This window comes from Pleurodeles waltl, chromosome 10 (genome assembly GCF_031143425.1).
Source record: "Pleurodeles waltl isolate 20211129_DDA chromosome 10, aPleWal1.hap1.20221129, whole genome shotgun sequence".
In the NCBI taxonomy this organism is placed as follows: Eukaryota; Metazoa; Chordata; class Amphibia; order Caudata; family Salamandridae; genus Pleurodeles; species Pleurodeles waltl.
In genome coordinates this window covers 105,970,594-105,984,958 of record NC_090449.1, presented here as the reverse complement: position 1 = coordinate 105,984,958, position 14,365 = coordinate 105,970,594, and positions in this window count along the sequence as shown.

Below are 14,365 nucleotides of genomic sequence, written 5' to 3'. Positions count from 1 at the left end.
ATTCCACAGGGGCATGTTCACAGTGGCCTACAAAGAGCCCAAACATACCGTGAAGTGCAGGGGAGGCCCTGAGGTGCTGGGGGATCTATCCAGCACTGTGTAGTATTGTCACCTGGTCTGTGAGGTCATTACTACCTCCAAACTGTGGGACAACCGCCATGTATGTTGCAGGGGAGCACACTCACATTTAATCATGCAACAGGTTGGACATGGTGCTTGGTTCATCCCAAACAATTTTACATACATGTATTTTGGAACTTGGTCACAATGCCTTAATGAGCCTGTACAGGGCATGAATGGTCAATGTTTATTTACCCTGCACTAGTAACATGGAAGGAGCTCCAGGGCATATTTAGAAGGAATTGGCGTAGAGCAGCACTGCAAGTTTTGCTGCTGTGCTGCCCTATGCCAATTGGAAATGGCAGAAAGGCACTGTATTTACAAGATACATTCTGTTTCTGTCCTTTCCCCTGTTAGTGCACAAATTGCTGCCTAGTGCCAATGCCGGCATGCGTGTACCATGTTGCAAAGGTGCCTGTGTTTTCAGCTGGATTGTTTTGCGCAGAAAGGGACACCCTCCTCCACAAAACCACTCCAGAGAGGAATTTTCCCCTTTCAATGTGTGCTGCAGAATGGTGGATAGTGTTCCCAATCAGATTTAGCCCTTCCTCAGACATTTTGCCGTTGCCCTATTATTATATCTTGCTTTTATATATTAGTATTTTAGCGTAGATTAGGATAGGGTAGTTTAGCATTAGCAATTTTAAAATTTTATTAGTGATTTGCTGTTTGGTGGGAATGTGGGTGGCTAGGTTTTAAGTGGCTAGGGGTTTATGTTTAGGATACGTTTGAAAAAACAAAAATACATAAAATACATATTTGTTTAGGTTTTAATGTTTAGTTAGTTTGTGTATAGGTGTAGTTTATGTTGGTATTGTATGAATATGTGTATTAAGTGGGGTGGGGTTGTTGTTTAACATGTCTGTTGTGGTATAGGTGTAGAGTAGTATAAGTTAAGGTTAGGCAGGTAGATTTAAGTTAAAGTACTGTAGGTTAGTTAGCATAGGTTAGTTTAGTCATAATTTAGATATGATAAGTTAGTGGAGTGTAGTTAGTTTTAGGTTTTAAGAGTTTTAAACTGATAATAATAAACAATATTTTCCACTTTCACGACTGCTTAATGATTAACTGCGTAGGAGTTGTCATATATGCTTAGGTTGTGTTAAGCACATGCTGTTAGTGTTACGCTGTGGGTGGGTTTTCAATCTGCAGCGTTACAATCTCGGCCTGCGTGGGGCCCGTGGTCCGTTTTTCAACCCGTCAGTCCTGCCACGGGCCTACCTGCAGCGTCTCTCCTCTTTCCGGCGGCGAGGTCGGCCGTGGAACTCGCTGTGGATACTTTATGCTCTGCTCCTGCGTTGCGGGTGTTCCCTGCTTACCTGATCTGCGGTTCTTGGGCAAATTCTTTCCCCTGGACAATGGAGCCATATTTTCTCTTTCCCAGAATACTATTCTTTTCCCAGCATGCACTGTTTCCTTTTTCTTTTTCCCATTTCAAGATGTCTAGTTTTCTCTATGAGCCTTACCCAATTCAAAATGGCGTTTTCTCTTTTTCCTGTTTGTCACTTCCTGTCCATTGGTATATAAGGAACTTGGGTTCTTCCCTTCTTTGAGTTGCAACAGTTCCTGCTGGTGGTGGACCACCCACCTCTGTTTGTTGCTCCTGTGGAATTGCTCCTGCTTGTTTTCCCGGCAGCTTTCTGTTGTTTCAGTCCTTGGAGTCCTGGTTTCCTGACGCCTTTTCTCCTGCTCCTTGGAGTTCCTGCTTAGAGGTTTTTTCCCTTGTGGTTTTTCCTCTGGAACTCCTTCTAGAAGGCACAGACTGCTATGACACCCACGTTGTCAGCAGCACCGTGGCTACCGGAAGGGGTCGTCCCTATCTTGGCCAGACCAGAACTTGTTAGATCCGAAGTCATACCCCGCTTTCATCTGACAAAGGTGGTAAGAGAGGGGTGAACGTGACAGTAGGGTTTCCAGGCAGTGTTTGTACACATAAGTAGCAAGGTGAAACACCTATGGAGACTATCCTGTCAAGTTTGTAGTAGAGTCACGTAAGGAATCATTAAACATGATATTACACTGTACTGTAAATGCACTCTTGCTCTGAATGGACACACTGCACAAAAAAGGTATTCACCTACTGTTGCAGTGTGTGTGTAAGTAATGCTACATGTCTTGTATGGATGATTATGTCAAACCATTGTCACTAATCAAAGAGGTGTTGGTACACATATTTATGCCAGCCACTTGCATACTCTCCTTTGCACCATGTTATTGTCACATCAGTATTGTTTGCTGACCAGTATCCCTGGAAGTGGCTCCCACCTGGGCAGAAACTTCATTCAGCCTCACCATTGACTGATTGCTAATTGTTGGACTTCATGCTTGTGACCTTGGATAACTACTTGCTAGTTAAGATGCTCATAGGGTTCACATTAGTTGTTCCCCTTGGCCTATGTAGATTTTTTTATGGGTCTATTAAACACAATTCCCTTTAGATAGTAGGTAGTGTCTTTGGGGGTCAGCACATCCACCATGATTTACGCACTCCAATCAGCAACAGATATAACACGCAGGTTGAAGACAGTGCATTTATTTGTGCAAGAGTAAATGTGAAAAATCATCACAGTAGCAGTTATTGCAGCAACAGCCACATCATTGTTTAAGAGCGAATGAATGTCCATACAGAGTCCGTGGGGGTTACATGGCATGTGATATGTGGAGTATTCCAGTGAGGAGGAGATCAAAATTGCCATTAAACAAGAGAGGCCACATTGACAGTCCACAAATGGAGAAGGGCAACAGATGGGTAAACACAAATAGGACAGTGTCATATGACAAGTGCGATGACTTGTTACTCAATACAGGTCCAATGGGAAACTGGCCAAGTGCCTCAGACAGATGTAACTTTGAAGTTCTCTGCCTGAAAGTGGGAAAATCCACTTCTTTATTCTCTGATGTGTGGTGTGCCTCCCCTGAGGGTGGTGGTGTTTGTGCAGGAAGCAGCTGAGGCACACACACTCCAGGGGCTGAAGATGTGGCTCCTCTTTTCCCAGCAGTATTTGCCTGTGTAAGCAAGGAAGGCAGCACAGCAACATTGTCATGGTGGAAGGAGCCCTTTGTTTTACTATAGGAGTTCTGAAGGATGGTGCATATAGCCGCCAGTTGGGTGACAACCTCACTGGTGTCACATTGGCAGGGTTGTTGTTGTTACCTTTGCCTTATGACACCAACGATGTCAGCCAGGGACTGTTCCAATCTCTGGAGCAGAGTGTAGGTGCCTCTAATTGCATCAGAGGTCCCTTGCTGGCACTGATATGTTTAAGGAACAGTGGTTCTCCTAGGAACATACATGAATATGTAAGAAATAGCAAACCACAATTGTGTTATAATTCTAGCAGTCGAGACAAGGGAAAAGGCCTCCAATTCTATAAAAATAAACAACAACAAATAAAAAATAACAGAATAATTACAAGACTCCTACAGTCAGTCTAAATACAAATATATTGTTGTGCAGGATTCGTATATGATTGTGCACAGCAACCATTGAACCAAAACTGTTAGAAGGACATACATATTAACACACTATAGCATAAAAATCACAACCAGAATGACCTAAAATAATTCAAGTCCATACTAGTGACAAAAATTAATCTCAAAGAGTCATGTCTTAGGTTCACTGTTAGCACATTTGACGTTGCTTCAACCAATGCATGGTCTCATCAGGACAAAATACTGTAGATAGAAGGGGACACCTAAAAAAGACACAGACATATAACAATTACACCTGTAGAGAAAATAGAACAAACAGAGTACAGTGTAGGGAAAAGGTAACAGACCACTTACCTACTCCCAAGACAAAACACCTTGGTCATATTTATACTTTTTTAGTGCCACATTTGCATCAAATACAATTATATTTTGTACGTTTTGCCGCTTTTGCGTCAAAAAATAATGCAAATGTGGTGCAAAAAAAGTGTAAATATGGGCCCTTGTGTGCACACCACCACCATGTAACCATAAAAAATCTTACTTACAAGGGTCGCATTGCACTATGTGAAAAGGAATAAAAATAGTTGAAAAAAGGTTAGTGGCCATCGTAAATCCAATGTGAACCACACAGATTTTTGAATATGGAGTACATTGCTTACCTCACAAATAAAGTTCACAGATAATGTATATGACTGTATAATTATCCTCATTTGTTTCTGGTGTGAATGGGAAATCTGTGTAAAAACTGTATAGAAAGCATGGTGACCGCGTCTTAGTGTGACCGTGCGCTTTTCATTACTTTGAAGCAATCTCTGGCCTTTGCAGTGAGGCTGTCCCTGCCCACCATTGTGAATGCATGAATGCGGGCATCTCATCATAGTGAGTTTTTGCCTTAGAAAAAGACTCAGAGGTCATAAGGGAATTCTGCCCTTCATTTTCCAGGCACCATACATTAGGTAAGCTGAGGATCATCTGGGGTGCTGGAAGGGTCGAAATAATGTGTTTTGTCTTGGGATTTGGTAGGTGTTCCGCTACATTGGGGTTGTTGTCCTCACTGCTGCTGCCAGCTACATCTTTTCCTTCCTGCGTTTTTTTTTAATACATCTCTTTTTGAAGGATTTTGGTTGCAATACGCACTTAAAAGTGATGCAAGGCTGATTTACCTTGCTTTATATGCTGCAAATTATCCATGCATCACTTTTGCTGCACGTGTCAGTTTTCCTTGCAACATCCCTCCCACGGATGCATCATTTTTTTTGACACACCATGGGATCTTATGCCATGGTGTGCTATGATGTGCTGTCTCATAAATACAACACATCCATGGCATAGGAGAGTGTTGTAGGGAAGCACACATTTTTCTGATGCATCGCTGCATGAGCGCAGTGATGAGTCCATTCCTGTAAATATGCCCGCAGTGTCCTGCTTTAATACAATGGACAGCATACCCCTCCCCCTGTAGTGAGTCTGGAAGCAGGCCAGGAACAAAGGACCTCTTTGCACTTCAAAGCCCCTTCTTTAAGGTCACCTCCAATTCAAAGGCACATCTGTACTGGACCTCTGACCCTGCCAACTCAATACACTGCTGGACCTGTGAAGAACAGCTCTTCTGCTACAAGGACTGCCACTCTGGACTGCTGCTCGGAAAGAACTGCTTTTCTGCTGTGCTGCCCTGCTGTCTGCTGCCCTCTGCCCTGCTGAGGAAGGACTGGACCCGTCTCACCCCAGAGTGACTCCAAGGCTTGATGGTTTGCCGCCTGATTTCTGAAGTCTCAGGAAAACAAAAGATTTCCAACTCACCTACTACAGCTCCTGGACCCATCTTCAATCAGCTCCTTACCCCCAAGAGGTGCCTCTCCACCCCAGAACCCCTTGAAAGTGGCTTGTGGCTCTGAAACCTAGGGTTTGGGCTCTTAACATCTGCAAATGGGTCTTCTCACACTGGAACTACTCTGCTTGCCCAAAAGAATCAGTACGAGCCACCGCAAGTTTATGTTTTTGAACAGCAAGCATCAGTGCTCATGACTGTGAGGCTCGAGTCTGCCTGTCTGCGATGCCTGTCCTACTCTTCGCACCCGCAGACCACCGCCTTACTCTCGATGAACTTCTTCCCTGCGAACAGGACACTAGACTCAATTCTTGGTCAGGTAAAACTTCAGCAGGACTTGCCTGGGACTGTGTCTGACCTGCACTTCATCGCGGTTAGCCTTAACATTTGCATTTAACCCAGTCTAGTGTGACCAGATAGCCACAGTTGACTTTATGCTGTTAAGCACTACATTTCAGTTTATTCTTTAAAAATCATATCTCGACTTCTACTTTTTGGATATTTGTCATTTTGGCCCTGTTTTGTTCACAGAATTAAGCTCTATTGTTCTACCTAGTGTGAAGTCTTTGTCTGTTGTTTTCACTGTGTAACTGTTAGAAGTGTTGCACAAATACTTTACACATTTCCCTCTTAAGTTAAGGCTGACTGCTTTGTTCCAAGCATCGAAAGGGTGAGCACAGGTTAATTTATGGTGTGTATCTGACTTACCCTGACTAGGATTGTGTTTCCTGCTTGGACAGGGTTCATACCTCTGCCAACCAGAAACCGAATTTCTAACAAATGCCATTTCAGTGCTTTGCTCCTCTTTTTACCAAGCCCAAAGTCTGCTCTCTTGAGGAATTTGCTTCCACCATATTATATGAAAATATAGCTATTGTTCCTTTAGACTTATTTTTCAGTGCTGGATGTAGAGAATGAGCTACAGAAGGCTCTATCTGTAGGAGAACATATTTTCCAAATTGGTTCACCCTACCATCTCTCCTATCCAGCTTGGGCACTTTAGTTTTTTCACAAAGTTCAAGAAGCAGAAATCTTCACTAAACTTGATCTGCGACTGCTTTTCATCTTGTATATATGAAGGAGGGTAAAGAGTAGAAATTACTTTTTACATTCCTTTTGAGTATTTTGCATATCATGTAGTGCTATTCAAGTTGTGCAATGCCCCACCATTTTTCAGTATATTATAGGTTCAATATTTTCTTTTGCCTTAAATGATTTTGTATTAATTCTCATAGATGGTGTTTCCTAACACCCCTATAGCCAATCAATAATGTGTAAGTGTTATAAAGACTTGGGCAACATCATTTGTCTTGTAAACACGCGATGTGAGAGCCCGAGAAAAAAAGAGCCTGGGCATCACAGATTTAGATTGAATGCTTCTGTGGGTCTCAGAAAGGTTTCAGCTGTTTTGCAATGGCCTTCCCCTACCAATTTGAAGGAAATACACAGTTTTCTTGAAATTCCAAACTTTCTTCATAAATTTATGAAAAATATGCTATAGATAACCAATGACGCCACCCATGTTTTTGGAAAGAGAAAATATTAAAAACAGCATCTTCTGAGGTGATCAAGCTGAAAGGGTTTTCATTACACTCAAAAAGATGTTTACTCAAGTCCAATTTTTCATCATCCTGATACTTTTAAGAAGTTAAGTTGGAAACAGACTCCTCTGAAATAGTTATTGTGGCAGTTCTGCAACAAAGACAAGAAGATGATGAATAAGAACATTCTGTCTTTTGTTTGATTATTGTTTTGTCAGAGACAAACTGGAATTACATATTTCTTGAAAGACAGTCATAAAAATGGGTTGTACTCATAGCAGGCATCTTTTGATGGGCACTAAAGAACCATTATAAATTCAAACATATCATTGGAATTTACAGTGTTTATGAAATCTACAAAGCAGGAAAAACCATCAAACTAGATGGGCATTTTTCTGTGATCTATACGATTTCACTATTACCTCTATTACTGGATCAAAGAATCTTTTGGCCGATGGTCTAACTTGTGTTATCCCGGGCCATCACTCACTAATGATCGATTTATAATTCCTTCACACTGTGTGATTAGAATTGTTCAGTCTTTCTTACACAGAGTTAAGTTTGGTTAAGAAATAATGGATCTGAAGAAATTAGAAGATCTTGCTCTTCAGGCTCCTTTGATTTAATTAATGGAGTTGTATTTTAGTCATCAGTATTCTATGCATTTTGTATAATTTCAGCCTATACTACTGGCTCCTGAACTAAGAATTGGATTTCTTCTGATTTTATAATCAGTCTTCTGCCTTCAGAAATATAGTGAGTATTATTGTAAACAGTAGGCACCTTTTTGAAGATGGGCCATTTTGTATTCCTTATATAAGTCACCAATTTCAGGAGAAATGGCCCAATGTTTTAAACAGACATTATGGATTACCTCATTCCATTATTTTTGACAGATATATTCAATATATTTCATGTTTCAGGAAAGCTCATTTTATGATTAGTAATTGAACAAGGAGTTTACATTGGTTACACAAGCCTAATTGGCAAACAGTGTGAACCAATCAAAGTTTGGTAAAAACAAATCTGTGATACTAGGGTAATGAAACTCAAGATAATTGGGCTTCCTACTTACAATTGCAGAATGTTTTTACAACAATGCAACTTGTAGTGCTAGTAAAGTACTGTTAGTTTTTTGTCTCAGTTAGTACAGAAAACACAAACAGATTGAAGAAAAAAGAAAATAAATCAAGTTTGGCTATATGAGTGCGTTATTTTGCATTACACATAGTCTGAGAAACCCCTTCCCTCCGTTTTTTCATTTTTTATTTTTTGATCAGTATTAGACAGTGTGACTATTTCAAAAACATTAAGCATATTTATGTTTCATTTAAAAAAATGCAGTGGGCAAAATGGCATGTCAATGCTTCTCCTTCTTCCCACTTTAAGAAAGGAAAGTGTTAATGCTTAATATAAATACCAGCACCCAACATCTCTTCTACGTTGAACTTCACATTACACTTAATATCTTCCTAATAGCCTGTACTAACATTTATAAATTGCAACTGAAAAGTAAACAAATTTTAACAAAACAAATTGTGTAGAGTACTTATACAGGGTAAATAATAATTTGTGGACTCTGGTACATATGCCCAAAAACTGTTGCATTCAATGCTCAACTTTAACACTCCTCCTCTTCAATGATCTTGAATGAACCCCAGATTATTTTCATTTTCTATTCATCCTGATGTCATAACATTTTTGCCATCACACAATAATCCTTATTTTGTTATTTCACTTCACAATTGGGGGAGGATTCTTATCACTCCACTTTTTCGCTATCATTCTCCTAACTGCAAGAGTGCAATGGGCCAAGTTGCTTTATTTATTACTGATAGACTAATAGGAGCAGTCTTAGCTGTGAACATTAAGATGGAAGCCAACGGGTAATTCTGAATGTACATCCATAGATTGTTAAAGGATAGTCATTTAAAAAGCATAAGCTCCAGGGTATTTAGTTTATTCTCACGTTATTGACCTTTGAGGTTCACAACAGAAAACTGTGGTGAATTTCAACTGGCTCATATCATAATTTAAAGAGTATAGTAAAATGCTTTTCTGATGTTAGAACCCCTAGATAGTGTACGTATCAATTTACAGGCTTGGTTGATTTCAATAATGCTCAAATATATCCCTAAATTACTCCATTTGAAGCATAAAAGGTAGAGACTGTTCTAGGTTTACCGCTAATGATGGATCCCATTGTTTAACATGCTGACTAATTAATTACCCATTCTCTTAGTTGCAAATATTTAAAATAGTCTCCTCTAAATGGGAATCCAAATTCAGATTGTACTTCTTCAAGCAATTTCATTCTGTCTTTCCGAAGCATAACTCCAAAAGTGCCACTCCCCTCTCTTTCAACAGTTTTTGTATCCTTCATCCAGTACTGCGGACTGTCATCTCTGACTGGGGTCAGTTCATGAAATTCAGGGATCTAAAAGATTTTAAAAATCATCCGACTAATTGTTAACAAATTCACAGACACTCCAAACGTCACTTTCTTAAAATATTCTGGATGATGACATTTAAAAACAAAACCTGTCACTGTTCCAGTCCAGACATTTCAGCTGTGATAGTTATCCACCTCCCTTGTCATTCTACAATAATTAATCTTCTTATATTCCCTAAAGCTACGGCTATACCATATTTCTCAGTCTCATAAAATGGCCACTCTATTAGGTCAAATGACTTTTTGACACTGAGAGTTATAAAGCTCAGTAGGAGTTGTCCCTTCTCTGTTCAGTTTATCAACACCACTGAAAGGTTAGTATGTCTGTTGTTGCCTAGTCAAGAATGAACGTATGTTGTGAATAAATTACTTACTGAATGATTATTTTATCGATTCTCAGGAATAAAAGATAAGAGTTCATTTTATACCCTGAACATGGATGCAAAATTGTGTGGTATGAATTCAGTAGAAAGGGTGGTGAGTCCTTTTTAATGAAAACCACGATTCATGCTGAATTTCAAGGAAGAGAAATTTATTCATCTTACATAATTTCCTTAAATAAGAGAAGAAAATAGGAAGCAACTTAATATAATTACTTTATATACTGCGTATTACTTTCTATGCTTAGGATGAGTCTGTTCCATTGGTTCTAAAAAGTAGAAATGCAGGAATGATTCTTAGGGGTACTTTTAATGTGATTAGGAAAGGAAGTAGCTCTTATCGAGAGGCACACTTGATCAAGGAAACAGTCAATGGTGCGTGCATCAATATGACTGTGTAATTGTGCAGCTCAGGGTTGTCTGTAGGAATAAGAAATGGCAAATAGAAACTCAGTGTGGTAGAATAGTGTTGCCCCTTATGATTGATAATTTCTAGGACTGCAATGGGGTATGCATTCACAAACATGAGAGGAAAAAAGCTATCCAGATTTATCATTATGCTTATATCAGAAGGATCAGGAGGACCAAAGATGTTGGACTATTGGCTTAGTGATATTATGTGAGACTGAGCATGATCCAGATCCCCCTGATAAGTCAGTTTTGTAGATGCTTGAGTTATGTTCATTTTATATGGTTTTTCTCTACAACATCAACCTTGTTCCACAATATTAATTACCATTTTTTTCTTTTAGTGGTAATCTGCAACATAAAGCCATGGATACCAGCTGTTGGATCTGGCACTCTCTGCAGAGACACCTCAACCTTTTTGCTTTCACTCCTCCTATTTTTGCTGAATTTGTTTTTCTTGGCCTTAGGGCTCTGTGCACTTTACCCCTGCTAACCAGTGCTAAAATACTTGTGCTCACTCCCATAAACATTGTAAAATTGGCTTACGTCTAATTTGTATATGTAATTTACTGTTAAGTCCCTTGTAGAGTAGTAAACCATATATCCTGGGTCTTTAAATTAAATGCTACCAGTAGGCCTGTTGCACCTATTGTTGCACCCACTTAAATAGCTCCTTAAAACATATCCCGGGCCTGCCATTGCAGCCTGACTGCAGTTTTAAACTGCCAATTTGATTTGGCAATATAACCCCCTTGCCAAGCCTTAAACTCCTTTTTTATTGCATATAGGTCACCCTTAAAGTGGCTTCTTGATACCCCATAGAAGAGGTTGCACTGTAATTAAAAGGTTGGGCATGTACTTTCAGGTTTTAGATGTCCTGGTAATGAAAAACTCCTACTTGTCCTATAGTATAACATTGGATGGACTTAACACATTTAATACCTGCTAAAGTTTGATTGGGAACAGGTTAGCATTTCATGTTTGGTATCTATGAAATTATAATTAAATAGCCTCTTTAATGGTATAGTCAGCTTTTAATTTACAATTTTGGAAATACCATTTTTAGAAAGTTAGCATTTTCCTGCCCTTTGCCATTTGGTATCTGCAGTCTCTCTTAGGTCACATGACTGGGTCTATTTGGCAGTTACAATTTGTGAATTCCTCCCAGACAGTCACACAGCAGAGGGATTAGGTGTGAAATGGTGATCTGCTGGCAGGAAGGGGGTGAGCTGGGGACAGCCCCACCTGCAACTGAATAGGCTGTGATCTGCCTTCACACAAAGGGCTTGTCACCACTGCAGAAGGCCTGGAGCCAGGGCAAGGGAGTCAGGAAATTTCAGGCACTTCAAAAAGAAGGCTCTTGAAACTTCTCCTACTTCAAAGAAGGCACCAAGTATAAAAATAGGGACCCTTAGACACACTCTTCAGTTCACTTTCTGGCCCTTCAGAAGGACTCTCAGAGGACTCCTGTTGCTGTGTTCTGCTGCGTACTCCACAAGACAGTTTTGCTGTACCTGGAAGGACTACTTTGCTACCTGGAACCTGACTTAAACCCTCAGAAGCCTGCCCTGCTGCTTGAGCTCTGCTTCATCACTTCAACCCATGACTACAAGAGTGACTCCAAGGGCTAGTTTGCAGGCCTTCTGTTCAAAGCCACAGGGACAAAACAGGCTCTCACCATATTGAACCCACTCCTAGGCCAGCCCAGAGTGAGTCCTGAACCCCTTAAGTGGTGCCCCTTCAGCCCTGGACCCTTGCTTCTGGTGCACAGATACCATAATACAAAACTTGGTACTTTAGGTATTTTTTGGGCTAAAATCTGTTCTGAGAACCGAGAGAAGATCAAGACCAACCTGCTCATGTATCCGCCCAAGGTGCATCACTAGTCAAACTGATTTTGTGGCAGCTTCCACTATGCTCTTCTCCACAGCAGCAAACCCTCTCAGCAGTCCTTTGTGAAAGGGGTATGCGGCCTCTGGGAATTTAGACTTCCAAAAAAGTCCAAAAGTAGAAATCTTTATAGTGACTTTGTCCAGCGGCTCCTCTATGATGACGCTCACTGGTCAAACAGCCCTGCTGATCTTTACCTTCTCAGAACTTTTTTTCCAGAGTTTCTGGCAAGTCCAAAGGTAAGCATCGACCGGCCCAATCCACTTCTTGTATCCGACCCACTTTCCACCACCGACAGGCATATATTTCAACTTTGACCAGGCCTTTTGTGACTAGGGCCCTCATTCTGACCTTGGCGGGCGGCGGAGGCCGACCGCCAAAGTCCCGCCGTCAGGTTACCGTTCCGCGGTCGAAAGACCGCGGCGGTAATTCTGACTTTCCCGCTGGGCTGGCGGGCGGTCGCCTTCAGACCGCCAGCCAGCCCAGCGGGAAAGAGGCTTCCACGATGAAGCCGGCTCGGAATCGAGCCGGCGGAGTGGAAGCTGTGCGACGGGTGCAGTTGCACCCGTCGCGTATTTCACTGTCTGCGCAGCAGACAGTGAAATACATTTAGGGGCCCTCTTACGGGGGCCCCTGCAATGCCCATGCCAGTGGCATGGGCACTGCAGGGGCCCCCAGGGGCCCCGCGACCCCCCCTACCGCCATCCGGATCTCGGCGGTCCGACCGCCGGGATCTGGATGGCGGTAGGGGGGGTCGGAATCCCCGCGGCGGTGCAGCAAGCTGCGCCGCCGCGCAGGATTCAATGGGGCCGCGGTACACTGGCGGGACCCCGCCAGTGGTGCCGGTCCGACCGCGGCTTTACCGCCGCGGTCGGAATCCCCATTGGAGCACCGCCGGCCTGTCGGCGGTGCTCCCGCGGTCCTCCGCCCTGGCGGTCAAAGACCGCCAGGGTCAGAATGACCACCAAGGTGTCTGCAGATGGTGCTTTGATCTTTCAGGCACTAGTTTTTACTAAACACTTTAAAAGTTCTTTACATCAGTTCTACAGATTGGATTTTTATTGTTTTGGTATCAATTTTTTCAAATGAATGTGCAATTTTTCTTGGCTTGTTCACTTTGTTACTATTAGTGTGTTGCATAAATACTTAACCCATTGCCTCTAAGTTAAGCCTGACTGCTTTTTGTGACAAGCTACCCAGGATTAAGCGCAGGTTAATTTAATTACTTTTGTGGTTCACCCTGCCAGGGACTGTGGCTGTTGCTTAAACAGCCGCCTTCAACAAACAATCTAATTTCTCACACAGAAGTTCATTACCATGCAAATGACTAAATTAGCAACAGAATGAATCTTCATTTCTAAGAATTCCCTCCCAAAAGTTGTAATCCCACTGCTACATGGTTCGTCACGCAATAACGCACAAGTAAATGTCTGTTGTGGTGGCACTCGGGTTTTGTTTGTTAGCCCGGAGTAATGAAAACCAGCTCAGAAACCCAGGATGGATAACGAATAACTCTGGCAGATTTGTCAGTGTGTGACTAATTACAAAAAGGTCTGTTCCCTGTCATTGGTGATGAACTGGTGAGTCAAAGATCCACCCCCTCTCCTCGTTATGCTTACATCTCCATGGAGTAATTATATCCAATGAATATATTTAGACAGTTTTTATCTGGCGTATCCACACCATCTTTGTGTGCCAGCGTGAGTATGTACTATTTATGGCAGAGCACATAATGCATTTGAAATCACCTTCCACAACGTAGTAGCCATTAACGTTTTGCAGCATGCTTTTATTCTTAGTAAGTGCTAGGGGACAATATACATAGGGACCAAAGACAGAATAGATATGCATCTAGACTGCAAAATGTAATACCCACTATTACACATCTGCCGCAGAATTTGAAAGGCTGTATGACGTACAGGCATTAAGCCTTCAGATGAAGACTGTAGTCATCACGAAGTTAGGCAGCATGCCTATGGCTGGTTGACCTCGTGTTATGGACTGCTCCAGGTTTCCACCATTGTGGCATTGAGTGGGGTCACCGTGACATGTTAGACGCATCACGCAGGAAGAGTGGCAGCAGCCTTTTTGAGTTCTGCATTTGATGAAGGATGTAACATTTGGGCATTTTTCTCAAATGCCTAATTGGCGCCATGTGTTAAAAGAGAGAGGTGTTGTCAAGTACTGACCTTTTCAATATGGTGGTCAGTCTAGAGAGTTCCCAATCCAAGACTCTTTTCCTGTAAAGCCGATTCCTTTAAATAACGGAGGCATCAAAGAGTGAGGGATACATAACAATGCATTTGTTACTTTT